Source organism: Tachypleus tridentatus, chromosome 6 (genome assembly GCF_004210375.1).
Source record: "Tachypleus tridentatus isolate NWPU-2018 chromosome 6, ASM421037v1, whole genome shotgun sequence".
Classification (NCBI taxonomy): Eukaryota; Metazoa; Arthropoda; class Merostomata; order Xiphosura; family Limulidae; genus Tachypleus; species Tachypleus tridentatus.
The window spans coordinates 66,781,796-66,801,317 of NC_134830.1; the positions used below are offsets into that span (position 1 = coordinate 66,781,796).

The 19,522-nt window shown below is 33.5% G+C and overlaps 1 protein-coding gene across 4 annotated transcripts in view; it reads right to left on the reverse strand.

The window, feature by feature from the left end:
* Positions 1-19,522, reverse strand: part of LOC143252719 (coiled-coil domain-containing protein CG32809-like) — a 431,304-nt gene that overhangs the window by 247,505 nt on the left and 164,277 nt on the right. The gene's annotated exons all lie outside the window — the stretch shown is intronic.

Sequence of the window (19,522 nt, forward strand, 5' to 3'; positions counted from 1 at the left end):
TTGTAGATATTTCGAAAATGTTCTCGCGCGCTATCGTCAAACAAGTATTGTTGATTTTTTACACTCGTGTATGTTCTACAAATTTCGGGGATAGGCGGAATTTGCGCAATACACAGCCAAGAATATACCTCGCATACAAGAAGAAAAGAAAACTATACAGAAACAAGCATAGACACTAAAATAAATGTACAACAGTAAATCTGTTACAGAAACAACAATATATATTTTACAAAAACACTAGAGTATCTTCGAATACTGTTGAACTTTCAAGAATCTCGCCTTATGAGTATTTAAAAGCAAGTTATCAAAAATTAGGGAAGATGTAAAACTTCTCATACATGTCAATTGATTGAAAAACCTTACCTAAATCTGCCATCAAACGACATCTCCTAAAGTTTTTTTAGGTTTATAGTTAATAAAAACCTCAAAAAATGAAAGAGAAAAATGAAAGTGTGTAACAACTGATTATTAAACACTTTCTAGTACGATGGATACTAATTTGTTGGAACTCTTCTGTTCCAAAAGGAAATTATGTAGATCAACTTTAAGAATTATTATTAATAAATAAAGTTGACCGCCAATACTTGATTATAATCAGTGTCACTAATAAAAACCTCTCTGATTATGTAATTTTGATTTATTTTCATGAAGTTTGCATTCTTGTTAAGGCTTTAATCGTGTACAGTGTAGTACAAACTTTTTTGTCAATAATCGTCAGTGAGCATACATACCTACCTACTTGGAAAGTTAAGTCAGTGTGTTTTTATTCCGATGTTAAGATTTATGACTGTTTTCCCAAAATATTGCACGGCACATTCATATGTGGATTTAAACACAACAATTGCTGTCGGACATATTGCGGATATAATAATAAAACTTTTGTTCATTGTATAATGTAAATTGTTGTCATTTTCTGATGTGTTATAGAGTTAATAATAGATTCACTTCTGTTGTGAACCGTACTGTACGCGTGTCTGGATTATAGAGCATTGTAGACTGATACATCAATACTCTTCGTTCAATAGTTTAATTGATAATCTTACAATAACATCATCGAATCTTATTTGTTGTACTTCCGTAAATACCTTATTTAGTTAAAATAAAAAAGAAGTGCAACGAATGCAAATGTGTATTTTTTCGGTATAAGATTGAGTGGATTTCTACAAAAACATTTCATTGGAAACTATCTCTACCACATGGATTTCGGATAATTTTCATTCGAATAATATGTAGTCCTAGTTACGTATTTCCTACAGACGTTTGAGAATTCTTCGAGAACTTATAATTGTACAATAACTGAAAGTAAGGACATTTTCACGTTTATCATGTTGTAAACAGTGTATGTGGTTATGATGTTATAATACTGACTTTTCAGTATTTCCCATCAAATCGATTATGTATTGTACTTTGTATTTAGGGCAGAAAGTACCAAAACTATCTGCCGACATCACTGATTTTGAGCCAGAAGGAAGGCAGCCAGTCATTAGCACCTTATTACCTACTTTCTATGCTAAGGAACTTACTGTCACTCTTATGTCTCACCCACAGCTTAAAGTGTGGGAAATACCTAGCGGTATTGCAAACTATCCGAACTCGACTCGCTTGCTCCGAAATCTAGAACTCTACTTTTCCCTGCCGTTTGTGTTGATAAATTGGGAATCATACTTATATGGTCTATACCAGGGATACTTATGATAGATATTGTTGTGCATCATTTTTGGTTATGTTTTACTGACGATGAGATAAAAGCAAGTATCTCTCCTTCTTTCAGAGGTGTATATATAGTATGTGCCTAATTGGCAGAATTGTTATTTTCTTTCAACAACTATTTTGTCTTTGGAACTTATTAAGAGAAAACATCTGCTCCTAAATAATCTACTTTCGCTCACCGTTGGTGAATAACCAAAGGAAAAGGCGGCTGTAGAAGCTTGTAAGGTGTAACAGTCATGTCCTAATTATCTGATTCTTATAACACTGGGTGATTGAAATCATATAAAGTATCCTGATTAGTTGAATTTTATCATCTCATGGAGTAATATCGAGAGAATCACAACAATTACTTACCATTGCTTGTGTTGTTCCAGTAGTGCAAGCTGCTTTAAGCAGTGTAATAATGTGAGTAGGTTGTCATGCATGAGTGGTGTTATTGAACATCGGTATAAAGTTGTTGTTTTGTTTGTTGTTGTTAAGTGCAAATTTACATAAAGAAGGATCTATATGTATCCACCGTGAGGAATTAAACACTGAATTTTAGCATTTTAAGCTACAAGTTTACCGCAGAGCCACTGGAAGCTCTTTACAATGGTAAATAACGTTGTTGACAGCCATGTCTACCTTGAAAGACAACAAGATAATACGACATTACACTTTAAATAACACTGTTATAAGCCATGTCTACCTTGAAGGGCAAGAAGATAATACGACATTACACTTTAAATAACACTGTTGTAAGCCATGTCTACCTTAAAGGGCAACAAAGTAATATAGCAGTCCACTTTAAATAATATATTGGTAAACCATGTTTACCTTGAAGGTCAAGAGAATAACATGTCAATCCACTTTACGTTCTGTTTCCGAAAATTTCAGTTATCTCTCTTGGATCAACCCAACTTGATTGAGGTGCTTTGGGATGACATATTTGCGTGACATCACATTTGCTAACGGCTATGTTACAACAAGAATCCCTTTGTGCCGACATAGAACTGTAAATTAATGAAATAGGGAAACTTACAATTCTAACTATCACATTTGCTGTTGTGAACGGCTATGTTACAACAAGACATTTCTGCATCTTGTGGACTTTGTGTCACAAAAACCAAATTATTGTCGCAGTAGAAGATGGACAAACCTAGAACTGGTTAGAAATTACAGTGAAATAGGTAACTGATACAAAAAAAAACTAATACTTTATACATCTTCATATGTTTTATCTTGTACGTCTTTATAAAACAATTCGTTAGGAAGTGTGACTTACGTTCTACCATCCGTTCAAAAGTAAAGCTTTTATTCTATTTTCTGTCGAGACATGAAGCCAATATTATTCATAAACAAAAATAGAAAGCTCTTGATATGTAAAAATGGCGGCTATTAGATAATAAATGCATTATGCTCTTCCAGAATATGTAATCTGACTTTAAATGTAATGTAATAACAATAGACATTAAAGTAAGTTATCTGTCTTTAGATCACATCTCCAAGTATGCTGTATAATGAGGTACATCATTAGCTTTTAAACAGAAAGATAAAATAATGGCCATATTCATCCGTACAATACGTGAAATTTCTAAGAATGTCTTGGAAAGACACGAGCTCTTCAGAAGGTTGACAAGAAAGTGTTTTTAACGACGTTTCGTGGATAACCTCAAGGTTCAAGCCCCGTTAGGCTACTGAATGCTCCACAGTGTAAAAACGAGTGCCACTGCCTATATATGGTTCATATTATTCATATAGGCGGAGGAAGATGGAAACTATTTTTCCTTGAACGAACGAAATACTGGTAAGTATTCCAGTTTGAAGCCTTTTGGGAAAAACCTTGGTAGATAAGAGGGGCATTCGGAAACAGCTATTCCCCTTTTCTAGTTTTCTCTCTTTTAATCAATTGCTCTAATATGGGGATAGCTATGATTGAACCTGGGGATCTTTGAACATTTATCTCATATATGACATAAGGTGGCGCTAAGATTAAACCAATTTTGCTTGTTTGTTTTGAATTTCACGCAAATCTACACGAGGGACATCCGCGCTAGCTCTCCCTAATTTAGCAGTGTAAGACTAGAGGGTAGGCAGATAGTCATCCCCACCCACCGCCAACTCTTGAGCTACTCTTTTACCAAGGAATCAGGAACAAGATTGACCATCACTATATAACGCCCCCACAGCTGAAATGGCTAGCATATACGAGAGGAAGGTCGCATCGGCGAGCGTTGAAGGTGCCGGGCACGAGCCCGCCTGGAGCCGACGCTGGTGCAGATCTTGGTGGTAGTAGCAAATACTCAAGTGAGAACCTTGAGGACTGAGGTGGAGAAGGGTTCCATGTGAACATCAGTTGAACTTGGTTCAGTCGGTCCTAAGGGATAGGAGAAATTCACATCGTATGATGTGAATGATACTCGAACACACGACCCTCTGATTACGACTCAAGCGCCTTAACCACCTGGCCATGCCGAACCAAGATTAAAACAAATTCAAAGCGCATGGCTAAGAACTATGCGTCTTGTGACTTAATAACGACTCTAATTGGCTATAAAGCACTTTTGGTACTTTATGTCACGTTATCTGCGAATTCTTGTTATGCAAAATTAATAGTGTATTTAGAACATAGTAACTATAAACAAAATATGAAATATAAATGTTAAATATTAAGCAGAAGTGTCATTTAATTTACTTATTAATTATGAAGAAGTTCCTACTAACTATCACTAATTGAAAGTTAAAAATATGTCCCAGATATTAAAATCAGATTCCTAACTTATTTGTTAACTGAACTCTAGCGATTGGAAAAAAAAACTTACAGAAGGATATGGTCTTATTTAAACATATGTCCAAGAGCAACGATTATTCAGCTTCCTGGCGAATAATGTCTCTGTGGTTAGCGTTCCAGACTTGAGATCTTTGGGTTCAGCATTCGCGTTCCTTTACCTCAAAAAAAAAAAAAAAAAAAAAAAACGCGCTTCACACTTTGGCGCCAAGTGTGTGTGTGTTATAAAGGTAACAGTCAAATTTTACTATTCTGACAGTAGAAGGTTTAGTGACTGGTGATATCAATTCAAAATTTGGGGCGTTAGTCCTAGAGTAATTTTGGGCAAATATCTGAAAACAAACAAATAAATGTTCAGCTTCTCCATTTTAAAAACTTTACAAAGTCACATATCGTCTACGGCGCAATAATCACAAAAAACAATTCTTTTTTTTATTATCACTTTCTCAAATTCCACTATTTAGTAAAACCCTAACAAAACACTGTAAATAAAATATTGAAAACGTTATTGGGTATATGAGGGCTGTGTGGCTTCCATAACGATATATATTTTACATATTTAACAGGTAATGAGTTTCTCCTTATTCGTGCTCTAAGATCTTTGTTTATCTTTGAAACTCAAAGACTATTATTTTAGCCAAATAAATATTATTTGTAAACCAAAATGTTCGTGTGCATAATTGGTTTTTGAATTTCGCGCAAAGCTACTGGAGGGCTATCTGCGCTAGCCGTCCCTAATTTAGCAATATATGAATATAGATAAGGCAGCTAGTCATCACCACCCACCGCCAACTCTTGGGCTGCTCTTTTACCAACGAACAGTGGGATTGACCGCACCATTATTACGCCTCCACGGCTGAAAGGGCGAGCATCTTTGGTCTGACGGGGATTCGAGCCTGCGATCCCTGGATAACGAGTCGAGTGCCTTAACCACCTGACCATGCCGGGTCGTGCATGACTGGAAGAAAGTAGAACACTACATTATCCCAAATCAATGTTTTCTATTTCATATTTGCAGTTTATTTCACTTTGGACTACGGAATTTCATTCAGAAATTGGTTGTTAAATATAATTAATAGTAGAACATAATTTTGGCAAAATCGAACAGCAATCTTAAAATATTACATATCAAGATATATATATTTATTCGTTTTTATAACTCAAAAAGAAGTATAACAAACGATGATGTTTAACCTAACTATACACACTAACGTGACAAGTAAGACAACGAAACATTTTACGTTTTGAGGACATAAGGAAACTAATTTTTATAACTGATATATTTATTTATATGTATATTAAAGATACTAATGCTAGTTACTGCTGTTCATAATTTTAAACTATTGATCAGAGGGAACGTAGTCGTCAGCAGAACCCTACCACCCTGTTATCACTCGAATGGGTTGACGTCACTCTTATAATGCGCTGATATCTTAAATTGGAGATAATTTGTGGTAATGCACGTATTCGAACCCCGTTCACTATCTACGACTCGTACCCTCTTTAGCTTCAATAAAGTTATTATCAAACAAATACATAACAACTTAGGCAAAGATTGAAAAACCAAAACCATCACTGGTTGATTTTATCTTGTTAGTAATTAGTGATTGTCAAAGAAATAATTCGTTTTCAAAACTATGATGAAAATTGAAACACTATCAATAGCACAAAAAGAAATTATACAATCACTGAAATAAGCCTTACAAAAATGGATAGGAATTTTATAAGCAACAAAATCGTCTTTGCATTAAGATTATTTTGGTATAAAAAGATAACATTTTAAAAACCCGTTTTTTTATAGTCTAAAATTAAAAAAAAAACGTAAAAGGAAATCTAGAATACGACACTTTGTTATTAGAATGAAAATGCAAAATTAATTAAACAATACTTTGTATTAAATGTTGATAAATAAAGTTTTTCTGAACGTGAACAGTACGAAAATCATTACACTGAATGATTCTTATCTTTCGCTTGTTATTTTTCTTTTGAAAAAAGTCGCCGTATGCAACACCTATGGTGATCAAACAGTTAAAACAGGCGCTGGGAAACCGTGCCTTAAAACGTTTAGGGGCCTCACCATGTCGTCATGGCGGGTCGTATTCTGTATGACGTCATTGCATTTTGACAGTAGCCCGTCTGCGGAGATGCTATTGCAAATCCGTTAAAGGCAGACTTTTCATACATTTTGCTTTCCATAATCTGTTCAGTGTATATAAGGCACGGTTTCCCAGCGCCTGTTTTAACTGTTTGATCACCATAGGTGTTGCATACGGCGACTTTTTTCAAAAGAAAAATAACAAGCGAAAGATAAGAATCATTCAGTGTAATGATTTTCGTACTGTTCACGTTCAGAAAAACTTTATTTATCAACATTTAATACAAAGTATTGTTTAATTAATTTTGCATTTTCATTCTAATAACAAAGTGTCGTATTCTAGATTTCCTTTTACGTTTTTTTTTTAATTTTAGACTATAAAAAAACGGGTTTTAAAATGTTATCTTTTTATACCAAAATAATCTTAATGCAAAGACGATTTTGTTGCGTATAAAATTCCTATCCATTTTTGTAAGTCTTATTTCAGTGATTGTATAATTTCTTTTTGTGCATTTCATAAGACTTGGCAAAGTAACAGATGCAATCTAGATTAACATGTTCCACTGAAGTATGTCCTCAAACATGAAAATGTAAAAAAGATAAAAAAATTCTAAGAAAACTGGTTCGTCTTCCACTTTACTACTAGATTTAATGTGGACATAAAGTTACAAACTTTCACAAGTGGCATAGTACTTAATGTTATTCTTTTACCTGACATATCGTCTCACCAAGGACTACACAAAGTCTGCACTCTTATACCATTATCGCTTTATCGGTGTTAACTCAAACCATCAACATCCATCTATATTGCAAATTTACCACGTTATTAAAAGTTATTTTAAATCAATCTACGAACATATGTCTACGTTATTAGGCTCAAAGTAGCATCAGGTATCACCGTAAATCAATCTAAGTACATTCGATGATTTTATCAGGTTCAACAGTTTTTTTCAGATATCACTCCAGGTAAACCTCTTTACATTCAACTACTTTATTATGGCCCGTTATTAATCCAAACTTCACTCTAAATTAACTTTCTCACATTCAACTAGTTCATCAGAATGAGCACGACATCAGGTATCACTCTAAATCTACTCACATTCAATTACTTTATCAAACTGAATACGGGACCAAATGTCACTCTTAGTCTACTCACGTTCAATGACTTTATCAGTTACAACAGTCCGCTAAATTTCGCTTGAAGTCAACCAGCTCATGTTGATTAAACGTCACCCCAAACGAACCTACTTACATTGAACTAACTTATCGGATTGGACACGGTACCAAATATCACTCTAAATCAGCCTGCTTAAGGTAAATAACTTCATCAGATATAAAATGGGATCGCACATCACTCCAATCAGCCATCCATATACAGCTAGTTTATCAGGATTATTACAGCACCGAATGTCACTATAAATCAAGTTCAGTTACCTCACTGTGTTGAAAATATCTTATATCACACAGGCTTCACATGACATCAAACAGAAATCTAAGTCAATACATTCTCATGTGTTACTAACCAATTCCTTTTTCCATATCACTGTAACATTCTACACATTTTTTTAAATTAATAAATCCACAAAATATTGATTTAGTTTCAAATACTAGAATTAAATATTTAAAATTGCAAATACACTTTCGGATAATTTTATTCGAGTAAAAACTGTGGAATTTAATTCAGTAACACAGAACCATGCAAGATAAGCTGAGATTATTACAATATACGAAATTTTGTGATTGTTTCTTCCATCTCGCCAATTAGTCTTCACGAAAAGAGATTTATGCATACAATTTAGCTTCAACCGTTTTAATGATAAAATATGTTTATTTTCACCGAGTTTCATTAAAATTATTGAAAAAAGTGAGATCACAGCATTAATATCTACCAGTTAAGAATTGCAAAAATCAGCAATATAAAACAATTGGTGAAAACATCAGATAGAAAACATATTAATTTTAACTAGTTAAATAATCCCAATACCCTTACCATTGTTTTTATTTAGTTACTCTTCATCCAGTATAAAAAAAACACACTGATATGTGAGAGAAAAGTACGGCTTTATTTACTCACACTGATATGTGAGAGAAAAGTACTGTTTTTTTTACTCAAATCACGGCCAGGCATGACTAGGTGGTTAAAGCTTTCGAGTCGTAATCCGAGGGTCGCGGATTCAAATCCCCGTCACATCAGACATGCTTCCCTTTTCAGCCGTGTACGTAATATAATGTGATGGTCAATCCCACTATTCGTTGGTAAAATAGTAGCCCAAGAGTTGGCGGTAGGTGATGATGACTAGCTGCCTTCCCTCTAGTCTTTCACTACTAAATTAGGGACGGCTAGCGCAGATAGCCCTCGTGCAGCTTTGCGCGAAATTCCAAAACAAACATACCTTTACTCAGATCACAAGTTAAGTCATGAGAAGAGAAGACCCACCAACAAGACATTCTCACATGTTGATGTGTAAGAACTTTACACATTGATAATCTCATAGCACGATCACAGTTGACAGGTGGAACGGTGTTTGAACGTTTACTGACGTTATCTCAAGTGAATATTGAATTTTTCTCAAACACAAAAATAATGTTTTGAACAGTAAAACTTCACTGTTTGCATAAAGAATATGATCGAAAAGGTTAACATAAATGCTGTTTTTCATACCCGTTTCCGAAAAGTACACACTGAGAACAATTTTGCATACGTATATATGTATATATATGATGAAATGTTATGAACGTTTTGTGAATCCATAAATAAAAAGTAATTAAATTTGAAACGGAAAAAAGGAAGCTTCAAGGTATTAGTTCGAGCGTTCAGCCTATTAAGTGGATTACACATTCTGTTAAGAGTTTTGAACGGCGAGTTTCTTTGGGCAAAATTCAATTTAGTCTACTAAATACTGTTTTTAAAAAGGAGAAATAAAAAATGATTTTTTTATATATGTGACTTACAGTTTAGCATAACTTTTTAAGACAGTAGCTTAATTCTTCGCTTTTAAAATTTGACTACTTAGTGACTTAGTTAACGTAAGTGATTTCTATTTGGCTTCTTTGTACATTTGCTTCTACTTGCTTACGGACATCTTTTAAAGCTTTTGAAGCATTCAGGTTTATAGAATTAAAGTCTAAAAGTGAATAAATCTAGTAGATATTTCATCGAGATCATTGTCTCAAAAACCTTCATAGAATATTAATTAATGAAATTCCAAATATATCTGCTAATCTTATAGAAGACCGATAAAAACGAAACACCGTAAAAACAAAAACAAAATGATATAATTTAGCAAGTTGACAGTTTTTAATCGTTTTAACCTTAGTCTGCCCGGCATGGCCAGGTGGTTAAGGCACTCGACTCCTAATCTGAAGGTCGAGGGTTCGAATTCCAGTCACACCAAAATGCTTGCCATTTCAGATGTGGAGGCGTTATAAAGTGACGGCCAATCCCACATTTCGTTGGTAAAAGAGTAGCCCAAGAGTTGGCGGTAAGTGGTGATGACTAGCTACCTCCCCTTGATTCTTACACTGTTAAATTAGGGACGGCTAGCACAGATAGTCCTCGTGTAGCTTTGCGCGAAATTCAGAAACAAACAAACTATGGTCTGAATAATCTCGCTTTAAGTAATATAAATGTTAAAAAAGTGTAAATTATAAACAAATAACAACAGATCCTCATATGTTGTATACAATTAAATTAAAATTTTCATTACCAAAATACATAAACGGTTGTTTTCTTGTTGTTGTTTTGAATTAAGCACAAAGCTACACGATGGGCTATTTGTGCTCTGCCCACCATGGATATCGAAACCCGGGTTTTTGATTATATGTATATAATCTTATAGATTATAAGACGGCTCACACCAAAATGCTTGCCATTTCAGATGTCGAGGCGTTATAATGTGACGGCCAATCCCACATTTGGCCGTGGGATTGATTTTTACAATTAATAACAGGTTTTTATTAATTTATTATATATCGCTTACAATTTAGCGTTGTAAGTCCGCAGACATACCTCTGAGCCACGGAATAAAAAAAATAAATATTATTTTGAAAACAATGATTTTGTATATCATAAATCAATTCTAACATTACATATATTATTCAATACGGTAGTATTTAATACAGTTGTAATAAGGATCAGAATGAAACAAAAAGGCGGCCATAAAAATTGCTTGTTTCAAACCACCTTTAAAATATTTCAATATTTACAGTATTGGCTAAACAAAACTAAAGCTTATTTACTTATAAAGTCGCTTAAATTGCTATATACATCTTCATGGGGCGAATTAAAATTTCATTATTTCAACAAATTTTCATCTTAAGTAAGTGGCTTTTCCAGAGAAGAGTACAGAAAAAATGACGAACCTTATTACTCTATGTTTTTCATAGAACTCCTCCATCTGGGGTCACAGTGATTCCTTTTCTTGTACATATACAACTTAGTATATGTATATAAAACGCACAGTGCACTACTTTGGGCATGTAACTAGATTTTAGGGTAGGTTGGTAGAGATCCTAGTCAGTATTGAAATCAAATCGAGTATACGCGCGCCCCTTGCTTTGTATTGTCAATGCAGAAAAAAAAAACAGGTGATAAAAATGAAACAAACAAATATAATAATGTTTAATTTTAATTTTTATATAGACAAATAAGGGTTTATATATACCTAACTTAGCTAGCTATAGTAATATAGAAAGTTTTAGTGCTACCAAAAGTATTGAAACAAGAAAGTCAAAACTACAAAAACTGATTTACTAAAAACTATATTTCCATAGTTTGGCAAATAACTGTAATTACGTTAGTTTGAGCCAAAGTAGGATAAAATTTTAGCGTTGTAAATCCATAGACTTACCGCTGTCCCACCGGGTAACAGACAAAAGCAACTGGATAAATTCGATTGGTTGAGATGACTACAAAATGGTAATACATCTATGGAGCGTTCTGATGAAATAATATACATGTTTCTGATTACATTTTAAATGAAAGAGAAAACAAAGTTTCTTCACGTATGTGAGGTATGCTACACCTCTTGAGAAAATTTCCATTTGCCATTTGAATAATATTACTACAAGTATGTAAACAGTATCTTTGGCCCAATAATAATAAATCTTTTGATAACATTAGAACATGAGTTAGTGGTACTGCTCTAGTGTCAGAGAAAAATAATCTGAAACTATGTGTAACCTAAAGCATTGGTATAATGAAACCTAATAAAATAAATGGTATTGCTGTTCTTAGCAAATCTGAAAACAATCTAGAGGTTGAAACCACTTTTAATGGTACTACTGAATGTAAGAAATGTTAAGAATAAAACAAACAAACTAAACAAAACAAGTATTTTAATACTTTATAATAAGATCATCAGATTGCCACTCACGTATTTTATATGATATTCCAAAGTGGCAGAAAGAAAGTTTCCTTATTAGACTTATTTTTTTTTAATCCAAGTGCATATAACCATGAAATGACTGGAATATTCTTGGTAAAAATATTTGGAAAAGTTCTTTTGTAACGAATATCCTATAAGACGCAGTATATTTTTCCCAATTAAATACAATATGTAAAGTGTATTTACAAGTTTTGTTGTATAATCTCTCAAGAGTAATACTTCTTTAGACGAGACTTAACATTTGGTTGGTGGTCAAGTTTATCAAATGAAAACACTGAAATAACACTGCAAAAATAGATTTTCTACATTTCTTGGTACCAATTATTAATTTATAACACTAAAATCTAGGGTTTGATTTGCCCATATCATTTGCGGCTCTATTAAATAAAAGTAGAAAGCATTTACTGACATTTGCCACTTAAGAATCGCATTTTGTCAACAGTATAACTTATAATCAAACTAATGTTGTAACGATGGGTTCAAGGTTAGCACTGTCATCTGCAAACTTATTTTCACATGGTAAAGTTTTAAAAATACGTTATCGCAAGTACCTTGAGGATTCTGAATATGTAAATAAAATATTTTCTTTGTAAGAATCTCTGTATTCAACAAGAAAACAATATCAAAAAATACCGCAATGTGCCTTCTTGAATACATCATGCATAATAATGAAGCCAAACTTAACTGTGAAATGTATACAAAAAAGACATTTCCAATGGTTATGCTTTAACATTGTCAAGTTTATCCGTTTATTTTAAGAATAAAATTAGCCGTCCATAATTTAGCAACGAAAGACTACAGTAAAGGCTGCTAGTCATCACCACCCACCGCCAACTTTTGGGCTATTCTTTTACTAACAAGTCTTCATATTATAACGCCCCCATGGCTGAAAGGGCGAACATGTTTGGTGTAACTGTGATTCGAACTCGCGATCCTTAGCTTACGAGTCGAGCACCCTAACTACGCCGAGTCTAGACTAGACATGTTAACTTCATGCTTGTTAACATATACAAGGAAACGTGTATTATTATTGAAAAAAAAAAACTTTTTTCATAGGATCTATTCACAAATAAATTTGCGTATTATCTGTGAACATAAACGTCGATTAAAGATTTTCTTCATACTTTAAGACAGAAACTTCCAATGAAGTTATCTAATGTTACTTATGAATTTAAATATGGTATATGTAGTCATGGTTATATTCGATCTACCATCAGATGACTTAAAATACGTACGAGTAAACACGAAATGTTACTTGATAGAAACAAAATCTAACATAAGAGATTATGTTACTCATGAATGTGACGTGATGACACACGGGACGGTGTTTATAAGTCTTTCAAAGAGCAGTGACGAGAGAAGTTTGCGCCAGAAGAAAACGTCTCTCTTGACCAGCAGATTAGAGCCACGATTTAATAAAACAGCTTTTCGATCAATACTTCACTGAAATTCTGCTTTTCCATTACGTACACTCAGCCACCGCTCTCTTTATTACTACGCATTAGCCTTCCTACTGCCCCCTGTTTGCTAGCTATGAATAAAAAATTCATGGTTCGTGTCCCATTAACTAAAAAAAACAAACTCAATTGGTTCTTTATAGCCGGTCAAATCCGAAAGATGGCGATAGATGGGACTGACTATCTGCCTATTAGCACGACTCACTAATTAGAATTCCGGTCTGTGGTTCCGATGTTACGTGGTTCATGTCTTGTTTTTGCTTTATATTCGAATTGAGGCTTCAGGATATTTCAAACTTTTAGCACTTTAATTCCTTTAAATATCCAGTCTTTACTGACACTCACAAATACTAATATAAAACAGACATAATGCTTTTAAGGTTTAAAGGTAACAGATTCATAACCGACTTGTTGTTTCAGTCTATGAGTAAACCGACTTTTTTTTATTTGGAGACAATACAGTTAAAACTTCCAGATAATATTTAAGAATATTTTGTTCAATGTCTTGAGAGTTCATGGTTACCAAATCCCAAGCATTTTTTTCAAAAGGAATTTAACTATATCAATACATTCTTAGGGAAACGTATGATATCCTCAGGTTCAGTGTTTCCTGTCAAATAAGAACCTAGGGCTCGTACAAAAGTATAAGGGTTGTCAGGAAAATGTATTGCAGGTCAAAATTCTGAAGGCTCTTATCCTCGACTGACTTTGATGCAAAGAATGAACTGGAGAAAACCTTAACACAGTGAAACAATATATATGTCTGACACAAAACAATCAAAGTTGAAAGACAAACTTATATGCACGTGATACCTAGCTGAATTATTTAGTTCTGTAAGTATCTAGGACGAGAGGAACTTAGTGTGTTCCTTGATCATATTTCTATATTAATAAATATGTGCACAAATTAAGCAAAATTAATATGTTAACTGAGAGGTTAGAAAACGCATCATATGCTTACATATCAAAAATATAACAAGTGGAATACCTGCAACATAGCTTAAATGTGACGTTCCAAGTCAACAAAACATCATTCCCCTCAGATAGTGCAGTTAAGATACAGCTTTAAATGTGAATTACTACATTTTTTGACCCAAAGAAAGAATGCTAATGTTGTTTATCATTTATGTATTTTGGGTTTTCACCATGAGATGGCTCCAGCCATGTATGTTTGTTTTTGAATTTCGCGCAAAGCTACACGACAGTTATCTGCGCTAGCCGCCCCTAATTTAGCAGTGTAAGACTAGAGGGAAGGTAGCTAGTCATCACCACCCACCGCCAACTCTTGGGCTACTCTTTTACAAACAAATAGTGGAATTGATCGTCACTTTACAACGCCCCCACAGCTGTAAAAGGGCCTCCACATTACGAGTCGAGTGCCTTAACCACCTGACCATGCCGGACGGGGGTAGGACAGAAATCAAGTTATCCATGTTGTAATATGTCTTAGATGGATATGACATAGTGGTCCATTAAAATTATTTATAGTCTGAACTAGAAGCTTAATGATGAAATTCCTACTAAAGTCCCAGTCAAGTGAACGTGACTTCAAGCCATCCCCATTTTTAAAAACCAAATTATATCACTTTATACTAATTTGCCTCTGACATATCTCTTTTTGAAGTGTAATCTTCTGTTTTTATCTTTTTAAACAACTCTGTTTCCTCAATCAAAAGGCGATTCACGTTTATATCACTATCCTTAGAAAATCGAATCTCATCCTGAATTTATTCAGTTAGTCTACACAGAATATCTGCTACATTTAAGCTAGTGGTTGAATCAATATAAGCCGTCCTCAATGAATATGCTATGTTATGCAAATATGATGGATTTTAGCCCCAAACCAAGTTGTGCAGATTTCTCGCAGAAGTCTTGTACTTAATTTTAAGCTAATGAACAGTCGTCGTCGTGGGTAGAATTGATAAACTAATCAATTAAAAGATAATATTAAATATGATATCTGGTCAACTCATCAACTAGATTTGTCAGTGTTTCTCCTTCGTCTTTCTCTAATCTTTTAACGACGCATTTCGAAATAATTGGCGATAAGTATATACTAAACACTAGTATTAATCTCAGAGTCTGATCGGAAACAATTTAATAACACAGATCAAAACTAAAGTAATTTGTAAATTAATGAAGAAAATCCTTATGTAATAAACCAACTATAAACAGTTAATATACTAAATCTGTAATTATAATTATTGAATCATCATTTATGTACACTCGTTATTAACAATAATTTTGGACATATTCTCAAAAACTTCTCAGTGAGTTTGGATCTTTTAAAACATTTATATCGGTTCTAAACAAATGTATATATACATATGTGTGTGTGTGTGTGTGTGTGTATGTATACACACAAAGCCAAAAATACAAAATGATTTTCACAAATGTAATTTAATTAAAATGTAATATGTTTCGAAAATATTTTAGAAATTATAGCCAAAAAGATTCAATGATACTAACTATAAAAATAAAAACACAAGACCTTAGTTCTTTGCTGTTTAGATTTATCCACATCGCTTTCCAATGCCAAAACATAATTGGTATGATTATGGCTTAATGTTTTAGATAAGTAATATGAGAAAATGATCTCTTTGTATTCCTACTTGTTGTTATTCTTAATGCCACCAATGGCTCAGCTATGTTAAATATAAAGGTTTATGATGTTAAAAACCGGGTTTCGATACTCGTGGTAGGCAGAACACAGATAGCCCATTGTGTAGCTTTATGATGACCAAAACACAAACTTTTATAATATTCTGAAATTAGGTATGAAATGCTTCCTACTATATTTTACCGTCATGTTCCGCTAATTTTTATCATATACAGTCTTGCTGAGTATTTGTAAATAGAGTTGGAACAGACATGGTAAGGACGATTGAAAACGGCAGTGTATATTACTTTGATTCAAACGACATAGTTGTAATTATTGAACATTGCAGAAATATAAAGTATCAGAGTGTCAAATTTATTTATTTTTCCTCGCTACTTGTCCATTTTTCCTGAAAGAGTCATAACCCCATCATTTATATACCTTCATCACACAGTTGAAACCTACTCACACTACTCTTACATCTTAATATTTTTTTATTTTTGTGAAGCAGTTATGTCAGTTATTCACTGTGAAAAATTGGCATCTATGGTTTCTAAAGAAGTTGTGTTCTGATACGACTTTCACAGGATACTGTGCTTCACAACATTTGTTTTGCGTCCTTTTCAATGACATATTGCACATTTCATTAAATTATGATAATATTAACGTTCACATGATCGTTAAAATATTTCTGCACCCTTAAAGTAGTTTGATTTTTTATGTTCTTAATTTTTCCTGTTATCCTCTTCCATAGACTAAATCTTGTCACATTTTGCCACTTTTCCTTTCTAGTTTTTGGATCAAGTTTTTGATCTTGTTATATGAGCATCTTTCTACGTTCGTAATGACTTTCAAAGTTACCAGACATGCTCTAGCTTTTCTGTTTTCTAAAGCTTCTTTAATGGTTTGGATTTATGTTCTTGATCTATTATTCACAACCTCTTTAAGTTGTTTATCTCATTCGGAGTTTTGTTTTTCTAAAATCTGTATATTTATAGTTGTTGTTATTTTTCATTTCTAACTCCTCTTTGAGCTACTCGTCCCATTTTGTTTTCTTTTAAGATCCCTCTCATTTTTTACCATATTTCATGAGAACCAGTTTACATTACTAAATATGATGTCGGTTTTCTTTTTCTAACGTTTTAACGATTCAGTTACGTTCTCTGTTCTGTTTTTCAAGTATCTCTATAAATTAGTAGATTGGGGGAATCCCTACATTTTTCCCATGTTTTCTTATTACTAGTTTTGAAATATTACACAATATTAAAACAACATATCATTACATTTGCGCGGATTGGTCTTCTGGTGCTTACTCCAGTTCTGGTTTTGCGTTAATTTAATCCAGTCCTTTCCAAAGATGAATTCTTATTATTCTGACTTTCTTACAGAGTTTCACAATTACGCCAAATTTGAACTACTGTATGTGTGTGTGTTCTTTTTGCAAAGCCACATCAGACTATTTGCTGAGTTCACCGAGGGGAACTATAGTCAGAAAAAATAATGTTTACTTTTGAGCAATTTCACATGTTGTAATTAAATTTATGAGACTTTTCACATTGGTGAGAAATATTTATATTGCTACTGAATCATTGATTAACCCACTTAACAACAATGTGAAGTATTATTGCACAATAATACCTAAGTTTACATTTCAATAAGTATAAACTTTAATGAGTGCCAATTGATCCAGAGTTCAAAGAAAAGAGATTCGCCTTAATTATAATGTATGTAATTATTACTGTTTTGCACAACATTGCAAATATTTTACAACTGCATAAAAAATTCTTTAAATGAAATCTTATCCGCAAGAGAACCTACACTCTATAACTATCAAAAGGATTATTTTATTAAACAATCTATATGAACACATTTATCGAAATAATTTCACATATTTCATACCAATCGCACAGAACATATTGCTAAGGAAAATAAAATAACTCCGGTATTTATGAGCTGTTAAACCATACACATCAGGTGTTTCAAAGTCATTTCCGCTATTCAGATGACTTTGTTCGATAAACTGATGGTCAAAATGTTGTGAAAATCGGTTACTTGTTCAAAACTTCCTAAATATGCCTTTCGTAGCCATAAATGTATCATAGTACACAACACGAATTGTCTGTCTCTCTTTCATGATGTTACAAGTTGTTGTGAGGAGATGAATATACTCATTCTGATAAAATCGGATGGAGGAGCCTCAGAGGACCCCTAAAAGATCATGTTTAAATAGCTAAGCAAGCATACCAATGGTTTATGTTTGGCATTCATTGAATTTTTTACTACATGGGACCCACGTCAAACAGAAGTGACACTTAGTGACACTACTAACACTGGTACCTTTGGTTATCTCCTGTATTTTATAGATCTGGGTGTCGAATGATGCACACGTTTCGCCTCCCCTACGGATACACTGATACAAATGTCACAAAGGGAGCGACTATATATATACATGCTATTACCGATTAAAATTCAAACATTACATTCCTACTTAAATATTCGTGTAACATTTTGATATATAAAGTGATCATAAGTGAAACATTAAAATCTTATTAATGTTCCTATTTAGTACAAAAGAAACTCAATGGGAATTCTTGAGTTCAACAAACAATTAATGCTTTTGTCCCCATTTTGCTTTAATAACTGCGAACAGTCTTTTAGCTATTGTTGCAATATATTTAATAAAAGTGTGTGTTGGAATTTTACTCCAAATATCTCTAATAACTCTAAGTAACTTTGTGTCAAGTTTTTGATCTACCAAATCCAAGATCTACTCAATTGGGTTAAGAATGAAACTCTATGGAGGTCATTGCATCAGTTTAGTGACTCCAGTAGCTTCTTTCTTAACTGAGTTATGTCTGCACAGGTTGGATGAAAGTTTAGAGTCATTATCTTCTTTGTAGCGGAATCCTTTACCAACAATACGCAAACCACTTGATATACCATGACGGATCAGCATCTGATGATACTTGCACTGGACTATTATTTCATTTATTTTGCAAACTCCTGTAGCCTCAGTAGGAAAACACCCCCAAACCATCACACTGCATCACCCCTGCTTCATGGTAGGTTCTATGCATTGAGGTATCTTTCTCCTTTCTTCCAACGATAGGTACAACCTAAACTTTGAATCATATATTTCAAACTTGGATTCATCCACCCGTAACAAACTTTTCAAATCATCAACAGTCCCGTTTTTGTACTTTTATGGCAAATGTGAGTCAATATTGGAGACCAAAGTAAGGGTTTTTAACCGTTACATTAACTAATATTGCATTCTCATTCAGTCTTCGTGGTACTGTAGATCTGGACACTTTTCAGTCATTTGGTCCATGGTTGTTTATCTCATGCTTGAGATCAGTGGCAGTCTTCGCTCTGTACTGAAAGTTTCATAAACAAAGACACTTTACATCAGTATCATTGAATTTAGTGTGCATTTGATACTGCTTGAGGGAGCATTTCAAGTCTGCACCAATTTTATCGGAGACTCCAAACGGAATCACGTAAAGC